The following is a 16,569-nucleotide window of genomic DNA, read 5'->3' on the forward strand; positions in this document are numbered from 1 at the left end:
CCATTAAATCAGAACCTCTGGGGATGGATCAAGACATCAGTATTTTTGTTTGTTTGTTTCTTGAGATGGAGTCTCACTCTGTCACCCAGGCTTGAGTACAGTGGCACAATCTCGGCTCACTGCAACCTCCACCTCCCAGGTTCAAGCGATTCTCTGGCCTCAGCTTCTCAAGTAGCTGAGATTACAGGCACCCACCACACCACCTGGCTAAGTTTTGTATTTTTAGTAGAGACAGCATTTTGCCATGTTGGCCAGGCTGGTCTCGAACTCCTGACCTCAGTTGATCCACCTGTCTCGGCCTCCCAAAGTGCTGGGATTACAGGCATGAGCCACCTTGCCCAGCCAAGACATCAGTACTTTTTAAGTCCCTTCCCCCAAGGTGGTTCCTAAGTGCAAAGCAGCTCCACAGCTGGTGACTTACAACATTTAAAAAGGTAATTGTTGGGCAGCCCCCTGGCACCAAGCAGCCTGAAAGTGCCCCAGCCCAGAAGCTAAAAAGGTAATTGTATTGTTTTAAGAACAGACTAGCAGTTTCTAGAGGCTGGGGTAAGGAGAGTGGGTCCACTAGGGCAATAAAGTGTGGGATTTGGAAACAGCCATGAACTCGTGTGAACTGTGGCAGCCTCGGTCTACAAAAGCCTCTCTGGGCTATTTTAAGGAAGTGAAAGAGAACTGAAGGGTGTCCTGTTGTAACACAACTCTTCTGGGCCCCAGCCCTCCCCCGCTGGCTGTGCTTTGGTCTGCTGCTGGCTAGGTTCCCGCAGTGACCACACGTCTCATATGTGCCAGGGTGGCTTAGGTTCTGTTCACGTGTAAAAGTCTCCTGGGCCCACTCGTCATTTCAGACCTCGAGGGTAAATATGGTTTGAAAAAGTTGTATCCTGTGGAGTATGTTGACTCTCTACCCTGTAGAGAACTAAAGGCCAGGGCTGTGGTGACTCCTGCCAGAGCTGGGGACACTATGCCAGAGTCCCTGGTGTCGCTGCCATCTGAGGCCTACAGGGATTTTAAACAGCTTAACAGAGAAGCCAGTCCTTGGAGGCCCAGGCAGGGCCACAACCAAGCAGTACAACCAAAACAGATTCAGGCCACACACTGGAGGTAGGGGTTGGACCAGGTCTCCAGGGTTCAGTCCTCCCCAGTTCGAGAACCCATTCCTGAGGTCAGACATTGCCAACGCTTTTCTTGGACCTCAGGTCTCAGCCCTTGGTGCTGGGCACAGGAAAAAGCTTCTTGACCTCGGCTCTTCACAAGACAGAACTTTTGTTTGGTGCCAACAACTAGAGGGACATCCGCCCCAGGTCGCGAATGGAGCGCGGCGGGACCTGGGGTGACTCAAGGCTTTCCGACCTGCTTAGGGAGGGTGGCTCAGAGACCATCTCGATTTTGCTGGGATCGCACGCGGGCTGAGGAAGTCGGGATGCTCCGAAGGCTTGCTGCTCTGGGTGTGCCTCTAATAGGGTTTTCTATGCTTTCTTCGCACACAAGTTTCCTTCTTCCTCGCTTTCATTCCCTGCGACCGGGGAACGGCGCTGAAAAGCCAGAGAAGTCCAGAAGACTGGGAGCCGGAGCGCTGGGGACCGAGCCGTGCCTCCGGGCCACCGGAGCTGTGCTGTAGGAGGAGGCGCAGAGAGAGGGGCGGGGCGGGGCGGGACGGAGCGGAGCGGGCTGCCGCGAGGGGGCGCGGTCCGCCGAGAGAGGCGGGGCTGGAGCCGGGACGCGCGGCCCAGGGGTGGGGATGAGGCAGGTTCGAAGGGGCGGGGCTGAGCAGGCCGGTCCCCCGCCCGGGAACAGGAACCCCGGCGGACTGGGCCCGGCGGGCCGCCTCGGTGCCCGAAAGGGAGCGGGTGCCCGAGGGGTGGCCCCCGTGGCAGGTCCAGGGGTGGGGGCGCGGCGCTCCGGGAGGAGCCTCCCGCGGGTCCCGCCCCGTCACGTGGGCGCCGGCTCCGGCCGCTGCGGTCGGTCCGCTGGTTGGTCGGCTGGTTGGCCGTGCGCTAGGTCCCGCAGTTGGTCGGTGGGCCTGTCGGGGGGCCAGTGGCCTGTTGCTCGCTGCCGGGCTCTCATGTTTGAAGGTGGGAGGGACACGGGAGCGGCCCGCACACCTGAGCCGCCTGGAGAGGAGCCGCGGCCCGGCACCCAGGTCAGTGGGCTGTCCCCACACCCCGGGCTCGCCTAGCGGTCGGGTTTGGGATCCCCGCTGGGGGCATTGCCTGGGGAATAGAGACCCCAGAGCCACGAACCACGAGTCAGTGTCTCCGTGAACCACGGAGCGTGTCGCAGGCTCGAGGACGGGGACCCTTCGCCAACTCCCCTGGCCAGAAGCCTGGGAGGAGGGCAGAACTCCTGTGGGTTGGCTGCGAAACTCCACCCCACCCTGCCTGGGATCCGCGGACGGTCCGCACTCCTGCAGGTGCCAGCGTGGCCCTGGAGATGCGCAGGGAGGTGGGGTCCCTGAGTTCTGTGCGGCGCGTCCCAGCCCTGCTCAGCCCCGGGAGCGACAGCGTGGACTAGGGAGCTTAAGGTGGTTGCAGAAGCTTTAGGTCTGTCAGCCTAGGAAACTGTTGGACACAGCGTGTGTCTGGATGCAGCACCTCAGCTAAAGCCAGTTCTACGGTGTAATTGCAAAAATGCAGCAAGCTTTTCAAAATCTAAAGCCACTGCATCCCAGTAGACTGCAGGATGGGGACGGTCCTATTTAAAAGTGGGTTCCTCTTCACCTCCTCACATCAGACTCCAGACCCGCAGTTTTTCCTCGGAGGAAAATAAGATTATATAACTAGAAACCAGAGCTTTCAGTGTTTGGGTAGAATTAAGACAGGCATTCTTGCCAGTGTTTAATCTTCTTAAAAAACGAATCTAATTATATTTTTACTTTTAGAGCAGCCGGATATCTGGTATAGCTCCGTCTCCGTTTTCTATATTTTGGTCTACTTCCTGCCTTTCTCTTCATTTCTCTCCTTTCTCAACCCCCTCCTTAATTGATTATAATATAAATCTGAAGTGCCTTCAAATTTTATAGTGTATTATGTGAAATGGTCAACTACAGAAAAGTAGTTGACTTTAGGCATAATTCATCTTCATCGTATTCAGTCTTTGATTATTATAGGTGTATGAAAAACACTGAATGTTATCTACTTTAGAAATTATTTCTCTTTTGGCCTTGAGAGGCATCCCGTTTACCCTCTGCTTAAACTCATATCTAAATAACTTTGAAGTGGGAGATGGGGAAGATTGATGAGGTTTTCACTGATTGCATTTATCCATGTTTTATTGAACATATATCAATTATTAGTGGTACGACTTTAAGATTTGGTGATGTGACAGTTGTTAGCTTATTGCTACTGGAGAGACAAGCTGCTTACCATGCTGCCTTCTTTACTGGGTAGCTAAGGGAGATGCGCTTTGACTTTAAGACTAAGTTGAACGAGATCAATGACAAGGCTGTAGGAACAAAGTTGTGGGAATTCCCGTCTTTCATCTGAGCAGGGAACTCTCGGATAATTTTAAGAAAGGGTGATGTGATGGACCTCAAAGGATTCCTTCTGGGTTTTCGAGGCAGGGAAGGGTAGAGTATGGCCTGGGCTGTGGCAGCTGTGTGGGCAGGCAGGCATGGATTTACCATGAGAAGTGGTCAGTGGTCCAGCTTGGCTCTTATGTCGAGTGCTAGACAGTAAAGCTGGTGACAAGGCTGGGAAATGGTCCCAGCTGTCCAGTGCAGAAGTCTGCACTTGGTCTGAAGGCACAGCAGGGGCCTGACTGATGATTCTGTGAATTTCTCAAAGTCAAAGACCTTAGTCCTTGACCCACCCAATTCCTAGCCTGATACAGAGAAAATTCAGTCAATATTTGTGGTGTAAATGGTCTGACAACACTGTAGAGCAGAGCTTCTTAAACTTCAACAAGTTTCAGAATCTTGCGGAAACCTTGTTCAAATGCAAATTATGATTCAGTAGGTCAGCTGTGGGACCAGATATTTTTGGTTTCTAACAGATTCCCAGGAGCATGCTGATCATTTCCCTATGTATAGCAAGATTTAGATAAGAAGTTTGCAAACCTGGTTATTCTTCATGATCGCCTGGGGAGTTTTGTAAAATGTTCAGATTAAATAGTCAGGGATGTTTTTATCAGGTTTCCTTAGGTGATTCTGTTGACAAACCCAAAGGCAGTTGCTGCAATGGCAGAGTTCTGGCAGTGTTGTGGGAAGCAAAGTCCAAGGGAAAAAATCAGTGGGGGCGGTGAGGCTGGATGGGAAACTGGGAGGCTGATTCAGGGTAGAAGGGATGAGGCCTTATTCTGGGCCTGAGAGAGTGGTGAGGAGGGGATAGGTAGGGAAACTTCGGAGAGACAGAATCTGTAGGACAGAGGACCAGGGAATGGGAGGTGTCAGTCTCCAGACTGATAGATGGAATGAGAAGTGAGGGGAGAGAAACAATTCTGGGAAGATTCAGCTTTGGGCCTGAGGAATGGTATGGCCTTTAGACTGTAATGTTTAAAGTTTAGAAAAGTTTAGAAGTGGTTTTTGACATGGCCATCTTTTTTTTTTTTTTTTTCCTGAAATGCAAATCTGCTCATGATGCTATCATGTTTGAAATCCTCTGGTGGATCTCCTAATGCAAAATATAAGAAGGAAGTGCTAATATAAACGCAACTGACAAGGTATTTAAACATTTATTCCATTCCATAGCCTGTTCATCCCCATTCAAGATGTGACGCGCAGTCACCCCTTGATGTGGGCACAACTAGGCCGAAACTTTTGGCAGCTTTGTGTATTCCTGAGTCACTATGTTTTCTGCTTCCTTCTTCCTCAGAGGAGCTCCACTTCCCTTGGATTTTATGTTTCTTAGCATCATTCTTTGGTTCTAATGCTTGATGGCACCTATGTGTCTCTGTCTTCATGTACTCTATATGTAGTTCTAGGAAAGGTGGGCTTTATCTTTTATATACCCTTAAAGCCAAGTCTTGTTTGACTTTGTGGATCTTCACAAGCTTCATTCTTTTCTCTCACACATCTGGTAAATAATCTCCTAGGATAGGAGGACAATCTGTTTAGCTTTAGGCCCAGATCTCTTTAGCACCTTGAGTTCCAGGGGACTGCTGACTCTGAGCTTTGTCTTCAGCAAATGTATGATTTCTGTTCGCGTTAAGGTCCTTGGCTTGGTGATCCTTGGTAATTCTTACTTTCATTTCCTCTGTCTGTCATGTTCATGCATACACAGCATTCATTGTGCATGATGCTTTTAATCACCCTGCCCTACGTTGTATAGTAACCATGACTCCTAACACACTTGTAGGTAGGTGGGAGGCCTAGACACAGAAAGAATAGGGCTGTCTCTCTGATAGGATAAAATATACCATCCTTGTACGGTGTTCAAAGCTCTGCAGTGGTGGGCCCTACTTTAGCTATCCAGCTGCATCGCCACTGTTCCCCAAACTGAGAAGCGGAATAATTTCTATTCTTTTGTGCTTCTCTGCCTTTGCATACACTATTTCATCTTCCTGGAAAGACCTTTTGTCTCTGTTCTGCAAGATGGATAAACTGTTATTAATCCTCAGGATGTAGATCAAATTCTTGAAACCCCGTTGCCCCTAAGTCATTTTTGCTCTTCTGTTATGTACATATCACATCAAATACAGATCTGCTATGCTATTTCATCACTTTGTGTGTATGTCTCTATCCATACCCCTCCTAACTCTAAGCTGCTTTAGGGCTGTATCAGCCCTTGTGTGTGGCCCCACACTTAGCAGATGTTCAGGAAGAGTATGTGGTAGACATGGGCCTTGAGCTGGCTGGCTTTGCAATGTTTATTTCAGTAAAGAGGGAAAGAGGCTGGTTATTTTGTGTGGTAGATAAGAGGAGAAATAGGAGTGGAAGCTGAAAAACTGGGAGGAAGGACAGGTCCAGTGAAGTGTGGGCCCACATGGCTAGAGTCATGAAGTTGGGTGGACACTGGGAGAGGTGAGGCTGGAGTCTCAGGCTGGGAAGAGATCATGGAAGTCTCTGAAAGTTGGAGCTAAATAATTTAAATTTTATTCTGATGATGTTGAAGGTTCCATACTCAAGTGTGGAAAAGACATAGTAAAACTATTTGTTCAGGATGATTCTGGCTGGGAAGGGCAGGTTGGAGGGACAGGGAGGAACTTATTATGAACACAGGCTGTTAGAATAACCCATTGACGTAGCTTAGGACCTAAATCAAAGCAATTGCAATAGGAATAGAGATAAGGGAGCAGAGGCAAGTGAGCATGCCAAGAAATCCAGCAGGATTTGGTGGCTGATTGGATTTGAGGGAGAGAGAAAAGAGTCAAATTGGTTACTGACATTGTGTGTTAGTTTGCTGGGAGAAGAATGAGGCAATTGTTAATAGCATGAAAGCATGGAGGAACTTCATGGAAGGGGGAAGGGAACTGAGAGTGGTTGATTCTTTTGGAATCAGAAGGGAGCCTTGGGTAGTTTCTTGATTGCCCATTATATGTTTACCCATGAGAGGATGGTGAAGCCCAGAGAAACCTACCCAAGATCATTTAGCTCTTGGTGGTAGAACCCACGCCTCCTGCCTTATGGCCTAGGCTTCTATCTTCTGTAGCACATGAGTTTAGCCAGAGGATAACTGCCAGAAGGTCCAGATGGAGATTGCATTAGGAAGTGAAAAATGGGAATGAGACCAGGTTTAGGGTGAATTCAGCCTGCAAAACAGCTAAGACTCGAGTCTTATAGGTCTAGCACCCAGATGGAACTGTCTGCTGGTTGCCAGTGCTATAGGGGCCCAAAGGCTCATGAGGCCTCCTTTTTGCTCTGTAGCCTAGCTGTATGTGGGGCTGATGGGAGGTAGGAAGTACTTTTAGGGTATCAGCACTGTTATAATTACTACGTTCAATGTGGGCACATGTGTATTAATTTTCTTCTGTGAATGTAACCACCCATCAATGTATCAATTCCATGGAAAGTTATATTCCAAGGCCCAAACACCTCCCCTACTCAAACTTTAGGGACACATCAGTTGCCTGTTACAGTGTGGAGTGGGGTTGGGGGTGTAGGGAACAGCTAGCTAGGGAAGGCAACCAGCCATAAGGACCTCCTCCAAGCAGGAGTGGGTGTAGAACCAGGATCACAATTCAGATGGCCCAATGAGGGATACAGCTATCAGATGAGGAGTGAGGATCTTATCTAGAATCTGCACTGCTGTCAGGAGATTCAGTGGCCCTGAGGCTGGAGTTCCTCAATTCTCCTCACCCCGCTCTTCCACACTTCACTGCCCAGCCGGGCTCCTCAGCCTCCAGCCTCCCAAGATGGAGTCTTGTCTTGCCATGTACCCTGACATAGCAGTCACTTCTATTTCTATGGAAGAGCTGGGTTAGTGAATGTGAAACATTTGGATTATTGTCTGAGATGTGGTACTTGCCAAATAACATATACATAAAGAATACTAGGAGTCAACTTTGAGGGAAAACTTGTCAAGACTCCCTTTCTCTTTTGAGCTTTGTAGTGGAGTCTTGCTAGTTTATACCTCACCTTGTTCTGAAGGTTTTTTGTTTTTGTTTTTCATATTAAGACCAAAATGTGTGCACAAGCCTGCTCACCCATGGTAAAGTGTCAGGGACAGCCAGAAATTGCACAGATTACAGACTTAGATTTACGTTTTTCATTTCTTAGGAAGTAGGTGGGTGGAGGATCTACTAATGCATCTCTAGGAAGGCATTTGTGCGCTCAAGGGAAGCTGTGGGGACGAGATCCCACATTGCCTCTTCCCTGGCCTAAGGCCATGTTAGTGTTCCCAGGTGGCTCTGCCTTGAGTATATCTCTTTCCTCCTGGGAATGAGGACAGGCATAGGGAAGGAGGTGATCCAGATTTCAGGATTTCTGTGCCTGCTTAGGGATGCCAATGAGGGCTGTTTAGTGGGGATATTCTTGCCCCTGCTCTCCAGGGTAAAGCTATGCTTCCACAGTGACTTATGTGCATGGTTGAAATTCAGCCACCACATGCAGTTGGGCCTCTCACTCTGACCTGGAGGGCCACTCCTGTGACTGCACAGGGTATCCCAAGAGGTCTTCTTAGTAAACTTCTCCAAGTTTCTTCTGGCAGAAAGGTCCAGAGAACTCTGCCAAAAGGAACTACTTGGTTGACAGCTGTGTGCATGTGTGTGTGTCTGTGAGTGTGTATGTGAGAGACAGAGTTGTGTAGGAACCGAGAGGTTTGTTATAGGGACAAGGGGGACAGAGAGAGGGTAGAGCCACAGTTCAGGCTTAGGAAGACCAAAAATGGGTAACCTCTTTTTTGCCTGCTCAGACAAGAAAGCCTCTCTATTCAGGAGCAACAGTTTCCTTCTCCCAGCACGCAAGTCTGTATTCCCTCCTAATCAAAGACGTTTTTGCACGAATAGCTAGCTCAATGCTAGACTGCTTCATGGAGGCAGTGGACGTGTAGACTGGCCCCACAGAAAGTTTCTTCCACAGGAAAGGATAGAACAGAACTTCCAACCTTGGTGGATTTGACAAATGGCTTGTTTCATGAGGTGAGGGTAGTGCTATTCTCATTTTATGGGAAACAGGTGCCAGAGAAGTAAAGATACTTTTGAAGGTTCCAGAGTATTCCATGTAATTTATTGTCCAAACTGAACACTTTTGAAAGTGAAAGGAGGCGCATAAATGCTAAACTGGGTGGGGCCTGGGGATGATCAGGATCAGGCACATTGGGATGTGTGGTTTCAAATTCAATGTTCAAAACTCCAAATTCTATGAGCAACGCAGGCAGGAAAGGGAAGGGATGGGGTGGGAGAGTGGATTGGCCTAAGGGGATGGAAATTGATTTGGGGTAGGAATGGCAGATTCTTCTAATGCAACATTTCACCAAGGCAAAGGAATAGTTCTTGACTCCAACACGTGACCTTGACTGGATGTCATGAAAAAGTTTTATTACATAAGCTCTTCCTGCAACCAACCAGCCAAGACATCTGGTTCTTGGATGCATGTGCTCACCTGGTAACAACAACAGCCTTGTGTGTCTGTCTGGGCTTTCACTATGCCAGCTCACTGGTGCAACACAATGTCCTGGGCAGGGATTATTGTCCTGCTTCTGGAGATGAGGAAACTGACTCCTCTTGCCTGCCCCACCCCCTCATTCTATCATGGCAGGCAGCAGGTTTTCCTCCAGCATGAGGACTTGGCCGGCCTAATTCCTGAGGATCCTGGTAGCTCTAGAGTGGAGAGTTTGAATCAATCAGTCCTCCATTAAAATTTCAGCTCTACACAAATTTCCTGTTGCTCCTTTGAGCAAGTTTCCTTACCTCTTTGAGCTTTATATTCCTCATCTGTTTAATGGAACAACAATAGGCCAAATCATTTGTTGGCTGTGAAAACAAAATGAGATGAAATATTGACTTCAGTGCTTGGCACATCATAGGTAGTCAGTAAATGCGATTATTCTCTTCTCAGGAAGCCTGAAAGAAATAGTTTGTCAAGAGATATTTAGATCACCCAGAGGGCTTATCCTGAAATTTCAGGTGGGAAGTTGCATGCTCTGGGCTTCCAGATATGACACAGAAACGGCAGCCGTGGTAGAGGTGAGCAGAAAGTCCAGGAGGCAGAAGTACATGACAAGGTAGGGAATAGCCTGGATTCAGGTGGCTGTTCACCCATATAACAGGACGAAAGCAGCAATCAGAGAGAACACAGAACTCAAACCAGCTGGACGAGATGTGGCAGGGGTAAGTGCAAAGTCCTGCCCTTAGGCGCTGAAAGTCAATTCTGTGAGTGTCCTACCCGTCTGTGTGGAAAAGCCCAATACATTAGCTTAGCCTGGCTACCTTAATTGAAGTCCTGGGGTTAGATCTTGGTGAAGGATCTTTTCCTTGCATTGGCTGAGACTGGCCACACCTGGAGGTGATGCTCTGACTTCCACACTTTAAAGGAGAGACCTCAAATACTGCAAAGCCAAGTATCCCTGTCTTATAAGCTTTGTAGGGGCCCAAGGACAGTCAGGAAGATAAAAGGGAATGACTGCTATTTTCAGGTGGGCAAGGGGGCCAGCATGTTCTGTGTTGCTCAGAGGGCAGAGCTGAAGGCCTATGGTAGTGATGGCAAAGAAAACTGAAGACGGGGCAGATTCTACTTTGACATAACGTAAGAAATTTTAAAGAACTCAAGCTGGTCTCTAGGGCCAAACAGCTGTTTTAGAGCAGATATTGGTGTCTACCTGCAAAGGGTATTGTCAAAGCAGTACTGACTAGGGAGGAGTTTATGAAATAACAGGGAGGAAGGCGTACTGAAAGGTTATAAGTCTAACTAAAGTGCTGTAGGATTTTGGCAAAGGGAAGACTGTGGATCAACCAACTGGGGTGGGATCCTGGGGAGCCGGGAAGAAAAAGCTCTGGTTGTCAAGTGAGTAAAAGGCATAGAAGCCCAACTGAGCAAAGTGGGATCAAGAAATAATAAGGAATCCAGTTTCGCTAGACTCTTCCCATTGTTAAAAGTCAAAGAAAGAAGTTGGGACTCCAAGGGAGAAAGGAACTTGAATGCTGAACTAAGAGGCTAGACTTTATCCTGTCGGTAGTGGGGAATAATTGGTGGCTTCTGAGCAGAAATGACTTGCAGCAGAATGTAGGCTGGAGTGAGGGTGGGAGGCTGAGGAAGGAGCAGCCTTAAAGCTGTGCAGAAGCTTCTGTATCCCAAGTCACAAGCTGACCATCTCACTTAGTGACCAGGGCTGGGAGAGGGGAAAGGCTCAGGGCAAATGTCTGTGGGCTGAAAATGAGACTATGATCCCAAAGAAGCGACTGGACTGTGTGTATTCTTTGCTGATGCCTGCCTTGGCCCAACCACCTGACTGTGGCCTGAAAGCTGTTTTAGACTCATTTGCCACTCCTTGAAGATTTTGAGAACACACTATCCTGAGACCTGGAGAACCAGGGCATGTGATGTGGGACAGCTGGGTTCACAGCATCCTAGAGGGCATAGCAGTTACAGAAGGGAGTGATCCATGAGGACACTGGTCACAAGAATGTCCCTTCTATACCTACCACACCTTGCGAAGTCTGGCTGTCTGCAGCTTGGGCCACAGAGCGAGCGAGCTTCCATCCCCGGGAGGAGGCAAGGAAAGGATGTGGGCGCCCGGGCCTCATTCAAGTAGGCTGAGGTTTTGGGTGGGGTGTGGTGTATGGGAGGAATGAGTGCTGTGGTTAGGCAATGTGGATGCCTGAGCGGCATGATATCTTGGTCTGAGTGGCAGGGAGAGAGTATGGCAAGAGTGGTAGGAAGAGTGACCATGGAACCCCAAGGTCAGAACTGGCCCACTGGATCTGGGGAAACTCCTACCCATTAGCAGCAGAGGTAAAATATAATTCTTATGTAGAATCAGTAGGCTTATGACGTTATTTCTTATTTCAGCCTCTAAATAATTTTGAACCATCCTCTATGCTGAGAATGGTGATGATGGTACCACAAGATGATAGACATCTCCCCTGCCTGAATGGAACTTAAGAAATGTTCTCCCTGGCCAGGCATGGTGGCTCACGCCTGTAATCCCAGCACTTTGGGAGGCTGAGGCAGATGGATCACGAGGTCAGGAGTTCAAGACCATCCTGGCCAACATGGTGAAACTCCACCTCTACTAAAACTGCAAAAATTAGTTGGGCGTGGTGGCAGGCACCTGTAATCTCAGCTACTCAGGAGGCTGAGGCAGGAGAATTGCTTAAATCTGGGAAGTGGAGGTTGCAGTGAGTTGAGATTACGCCACTGCACTCCAGCCTGGGCTACAGAGGAAGACTCCATTTCAAAAATAAATAAATAGATAAATGTATCCCCTTACTCAAACCGATAGTAGTAACTGCTGAGAAAATACAATTAATATTCAGAGAAAGATGTTGGGGGACCTGGTTGCTGAGGAGGTAGTATTTGAGGTGTGTCCTGAAGGAAAGACAGGGACTGGAAACACCCTTTTCTATGGGGCTGAAGGGAATTGCAGGCAGAGGGAACAGCAGCGCAGAAAGGAAGGCATGAGTAATGTCAATTAAGGGACACCTGTGAAAAACAGCTGGAGGTGTGGTTTGGCTAGAACTGAGGAGTAAATGAGGTTACATAGGGCACCGGGGATTGGAAATTACCATCTATGAAGTACCCATCATGCATCAGGCATTGAGCACAGAGTCTGTGCTCACTTAAATTTCAAAGCAGCCTTTCAGGGCTTTAACTGAAGAGGAAATGGGCTCCGATAAGATGCCTGATCGTCCCAAGTTTCCCTAGCTGGTGAGTGGCTGAAATAAGATTGATGCCCAGTCAGCCTGATTCTAAACTCTGTTCTTTCCATTCAATCTTGCCACCATGTTTAGAATCCAGATTATACAGTCTCAAATTTACAGTGAAGACCTGCTCTTACCATCTTGGGGCAGGAAGATGGTCAGATGGCATAGGGCAAACCACATTAACCTTTAAGAGGCAGTTGGTGGACATGGCCAGATTGTCACAAAGCATATCTCAGTTCTAATACATATATATGTATACATACACATGTATATAGGAAGTTAATCACTAACTTCCTAAATACAGTTTACACATTACAATAGAAATGGTTACTCCCAGACTGCTACAGGCAATTTCTGAATTGCTGGCTGAATTCCAATATTTTCTCAACCCTTCAATAAAGTATATTAGAATGGAGCAAGATAAGCCTGAATCCTCTCTAATTTATACAAAAAGCTTCTACTATTAGTAGCAAGTTACCTACAACCAACCTTACCTGTTATAGGATACCAAGGTATCAGCCCTGAGAGACATTTACCAAGAGTGGTAACTCCAAGTGGGTTGGAAGAGTGGGATGAAAGTAAGAGTCAGAGAAATGTGGGCAGTAACCCAGGTGGGGCTGTGGGGGTGGAGAGGAGGGGCTGAGTTCAGTAAGTGTTTGCTGAGAGCCTGTCCACACGGGTGTAGAGTGGGCACTGGGATGCCTGCATGAAAGAAGAGCATTGTTTTCACAGATAGCATGTTCAAGATCTGAGCAGGTAGGTGTTGGTGGGGGCTGCCTGCCTAAGTTGGGGTTTGTTCTTATGTGTGTATCCAGTAGAGTCAGCCAGTCTTTATTGCTGAGCAAGTCTGCCCAGGGCCCAATTCTCTGTCCAATTTGGCCTTCCTCCTGGAGCCCAGAACTCAGATCTGGCCCTGGTGGCCACATTTTGCTTCTGTCCTCAGGGTGAACCCAGGGTCCTTCAGACTTCCTAATGGGAAGCTTTTCTTCATGCCTTCCTTTGTGCACTGCTGTTCCCTCTGCCAGCAATTCCCTTCAGCCCCATAGAAAAGGGTGTCCCCTGTCCCTGTCTTTCCTTCAGGATACACCTCAAATACCACCTCCTCAGCAAGCCAGGTCCTCCAGCATCTTTCTCTGAATATTAATTGTATTTTCTCAGCAGTTCTACTATCAGAGAGAAAAGTTGAGAAGACCACCTGGGGAGGCAGTAATAACCACTGATAAGATAGAGGAAATATTCAGAGGAAGAAGTTAGGGGAGCATCTGGGCTGCAGTGACTCAGGATCTCATGTCAACAGGAGACTTCATGTGGGAGGAAGCTCTACCTCCTTGTCCTGCCACTTAAGAAGGAGCACTGAGAACCTGTTAAAGGCTGTTCAATGGTCACAAATCCAGTCCTCAAATGTTATGGTTTATATTTAAATGAGAATTTTAAATAAGGCAAGTGACAGCTGAATGGGAAATGGAGTTAATGTCGCTGTTACACATCGTATATGGAAACCTTCCCTCAGTCACGCCTGGAGTGATTGCCTTTCTGGCTATCGGTGTCCCCTAGTAGTGTGGTGTCTACTGAGAATAACCTGGAGGCCTTTTTTGGACACCAGTACAGCTCAGCCATCTTCTCTCAAGGCCATCTCTAGAGTTACTATGGACTCTCTTGATGCCAGTAGATAGGACCAGGGACCTACTGCTCCAAGACTGAAGCCAGCCAGCCATGAATGTGGTCAGGACTTGGCCCTTCCCCTCCCTAACCCCACAGAGCCTAGTTCAGCTTTAGCTTCCATGTTTGGGGCCTCCCAAATCCATTTCCCCAGTGGCACCTTCTCTGTCAGGTGCCTGCCCCTGGGATGGCCCCTGAGCCTCATAACTCAGCCTGTTCACTGTCCCTCAGCAGGGTCACCTTGAGACCCTGGTGGAATGGCTGAGGAAGGCACCAAGGGGCTTTAAGAATGGGTGTGTGATCCCTAGGAAACCTTCGGCTTTAGAAGGCCCTGTGGCCCTGGCCTTGATCTCTTTTTGTCAGGTACTGCTAGAGGGATGCAGAAAACCTGGAGCATGTGTGCTGTTTGAGCTTCTGTACCCCAAGGTCTGCCTGTTTGGGGGCTACCTGCAAGAGAGACTTCTCAAAGGGACTCAACATTGTGGCTGATTCCCCCACAAATCCCAACATTTAGGCCCTGATGAAGGGTCTAGGCCAATTCCATCTTCTGGAATAGTGCAGTTGGGAACATGTTCTCTGATGAGGAGAGGCAGAGTGTTACATACTTACTGGGCCAGGCACCGAGGCGGGTAGTTTATTCTGTCCTCTTTTTGAACCCTCTGACTAGCCCTGTGTGAGGCAGGTATTTTGTCCATTACATAGTAACCCGAGAGGTTAATGTACATGTTACCTAAGGTAAAAAACTAATCCAGCTCATAAGTAGTAGAGCAAGGATTTAAACCCAAGTCTGTTTGACTCTGCTATGGTCTGAATGTTTATGTCTCCTAAAAATTCGTATATTGAAATTATAATCCCCAAAGTTGATGGTATGAGGAGGTGGGGCCTCTCATGAGTGGAGCCCTCATGCTTGAGATTGGTTCTCTTATAAAGAGAACCTAGCTAGTTTCTTCCACCATGTGAGGACACAGCTGGAAGGCACCATCTGTGAACCAGGAAACAGTCCTGTTCCAGACGCTGACTCTGCTGGTGCCTTGCCTCTGGGCTTCCTAGCCTCCATAGCTATGAGAAATACATTTCCATTGTTTGTGAGCTACCTACCCAATTTATGGTAATTTTGTTATAGCAGCCTGGACAGACTAAGACAAAACTTGGGCTCTTTCTGCTGCATCCTGCTCCTCTCCTTCTTCAAGGGGAAGAAACCCCCACTCACTGGGCAAGAAAGGAGCCTCAGAAGGCTTGGGGCTGGTGGGTATGAGGGTATCTGGCATCTATACTGTCTCTTCTGTGGCACTTTTGAGTCACATAGCCCTCTGTACTTTTCACCTTTTCCTTTGACTCTGAGGAACTGTTTGGGTATCTTCTATAGGGGAATAAAGACCCCTGCTTTATGGAAAGGAAGAGATAAGAAAGATGGGAGAGAGGTCCCAGGAGACTGTTAGACCTTCCCACTCCCCTGGGGTCCAGCTAATAAACTTCCAGGAACAAGACCACTTGGGCCTGCAGGGAAGGGGCTACATAGTGCAGTGTAATTCTCCAGCAGACATGTTTTTGACCTGCAGGAGCACATGTGCAAGTGGGGGATTCCTAGATCACTTTTCTTGGGAAAGCCCCTAACCCCTTTCTGGCCTCTGAACTCTTAGGGTAGGGAAGTGATCCAAGTGGCAAGTATCTTGTGACTGGCAAGCTGAGGTTAGGGACCAGCCTTTTTCTGGCTTCCCCACATGCTGGAGCTTTTGAACTGAGTTGAAGAGAGCTGGCCCAGGGCTCTTGGCCCTTGAATGCAGCTTGACATCTGGCCAGGCTGCAGGATCTTTGGGTTTCCTGTTTGTAGCATCCTAAAGTCTAGCCTCACTAAATGGTCTTGGTCCAGAGGTATGATTCAACTTAGAGCTGAATTATAAAGAATATAGATAAAGGAGTACTGTGAACTATGTTTACCTCTATTAGAGCTTTAAAGTCTGAGGATGTGAAGCAAAGTTTTCCCTGGATTCAGAGGGAAGGTGAAGACCAGTGGGTCAGAATAGAGGCCAGTAGCTCTGGAGAGGAGGCTGCCTTCTTCCCTTAACTTTCCCAGCTGCATGTCAGAATTAGATGTGTATATTAGTTTGCTTGGGCTGCTATAACAAAGTACTAGACTGAGGAGCTTACACAACAGAAATTTATTTTCTCCCAATTATGGAGGCCAGAAGTCTAAGATCAGGGTATTGGCAGGGTTAGTTCCTTCTGAGACCTCTCCTTGACTTTTATTTATTTTTAATTTTTTAATTTTTTTTTTGTTTGTTTGTTTTTGAGACAGAGTCTCACTCTGTTGCCCATGCTGGAGTGCAGTGACACGATCTTGACTCACAGCCTCCTGGGTTCAAGTGAATTTCCTGCCTCAGCCTCCTGAGTAGCTGGGATTACAGGCATGCACCACCACACTTGTTTAATTTTTTGTGTGTTTTTAGTAGAGATGGGGCTTCCCCATGATGACCAGGCTGGTCTCGAACTCCTGGTCTCAAATAATCCACTCACCTTGGCCTCCCAAAGTGCTGGGATTACAGGTGTGAGCCACCATGCCCAGCCTCTCCTTGACTTTTAGATGGCTGTCTTCTCCCTTTGCCTTCACATTGTCTTTCCTCTGTTACCCATGTGTCCTAATCTCCTCTGCTTTTAAGGACACCACCTATTGGATTA

General features: G+C 48.0%; 1 protein-coding gene and 1 long non-coding RNA gene across 9 annotated transcripts in view; both read left to right on the forward strand.

Moving 5' to 3' along the window:
* Nucleotides 1–267: 267 nt before the first annotated feature.
* On the forward strand, nucleotides 268–595 carry LOC116525351. Its single transcript, XR_004257651.1, has 2 exons — nucleotides 268–434; nucleotides 500–595. It is a non-coding gene; the product is annotated as an uncharacterized LOC116525351 (long non-coding RNA).
* A 1,167-nt stretch (nucleotides 596–1,762) lies between these two features.
* The window catches only part of PPFIBP2 (PPFIA binding protein 2), a 141,173-nt gene continuing 126,366 nt past the window's right edge, over nucleotides 1,763–16,569 (forward strand). For all 8 annotated transcript variants that reach the window (XR_004257570.1, XM_032240619.1, XM_032240622.1 and 5 more), the window contains exon 1: nucleotides 1,763–2,140. The gene's annotated coding sequence lies outside the window, so the exon portion shown is untranslated. The remainder of the gene's footprint in view (nucleotides 2,141–16,569) is intronic.

The sequence above is a fragment of the Sapajus apella genome, unplaced genomic scaffold (assembly GCF_009761245.1).
Source record: "Sapajus apella isolate SASKATOON/1434 unplaced genomic scaffold, GSC_monkey_1.0 scaffold47, whole genome shotgun sequence".
NCBI classification, from domain to species: Eukaryota; Metazoa; Chordata; class Mammalia; order Primates; family Cebidae; genus Sapajus; species Sapajus apella.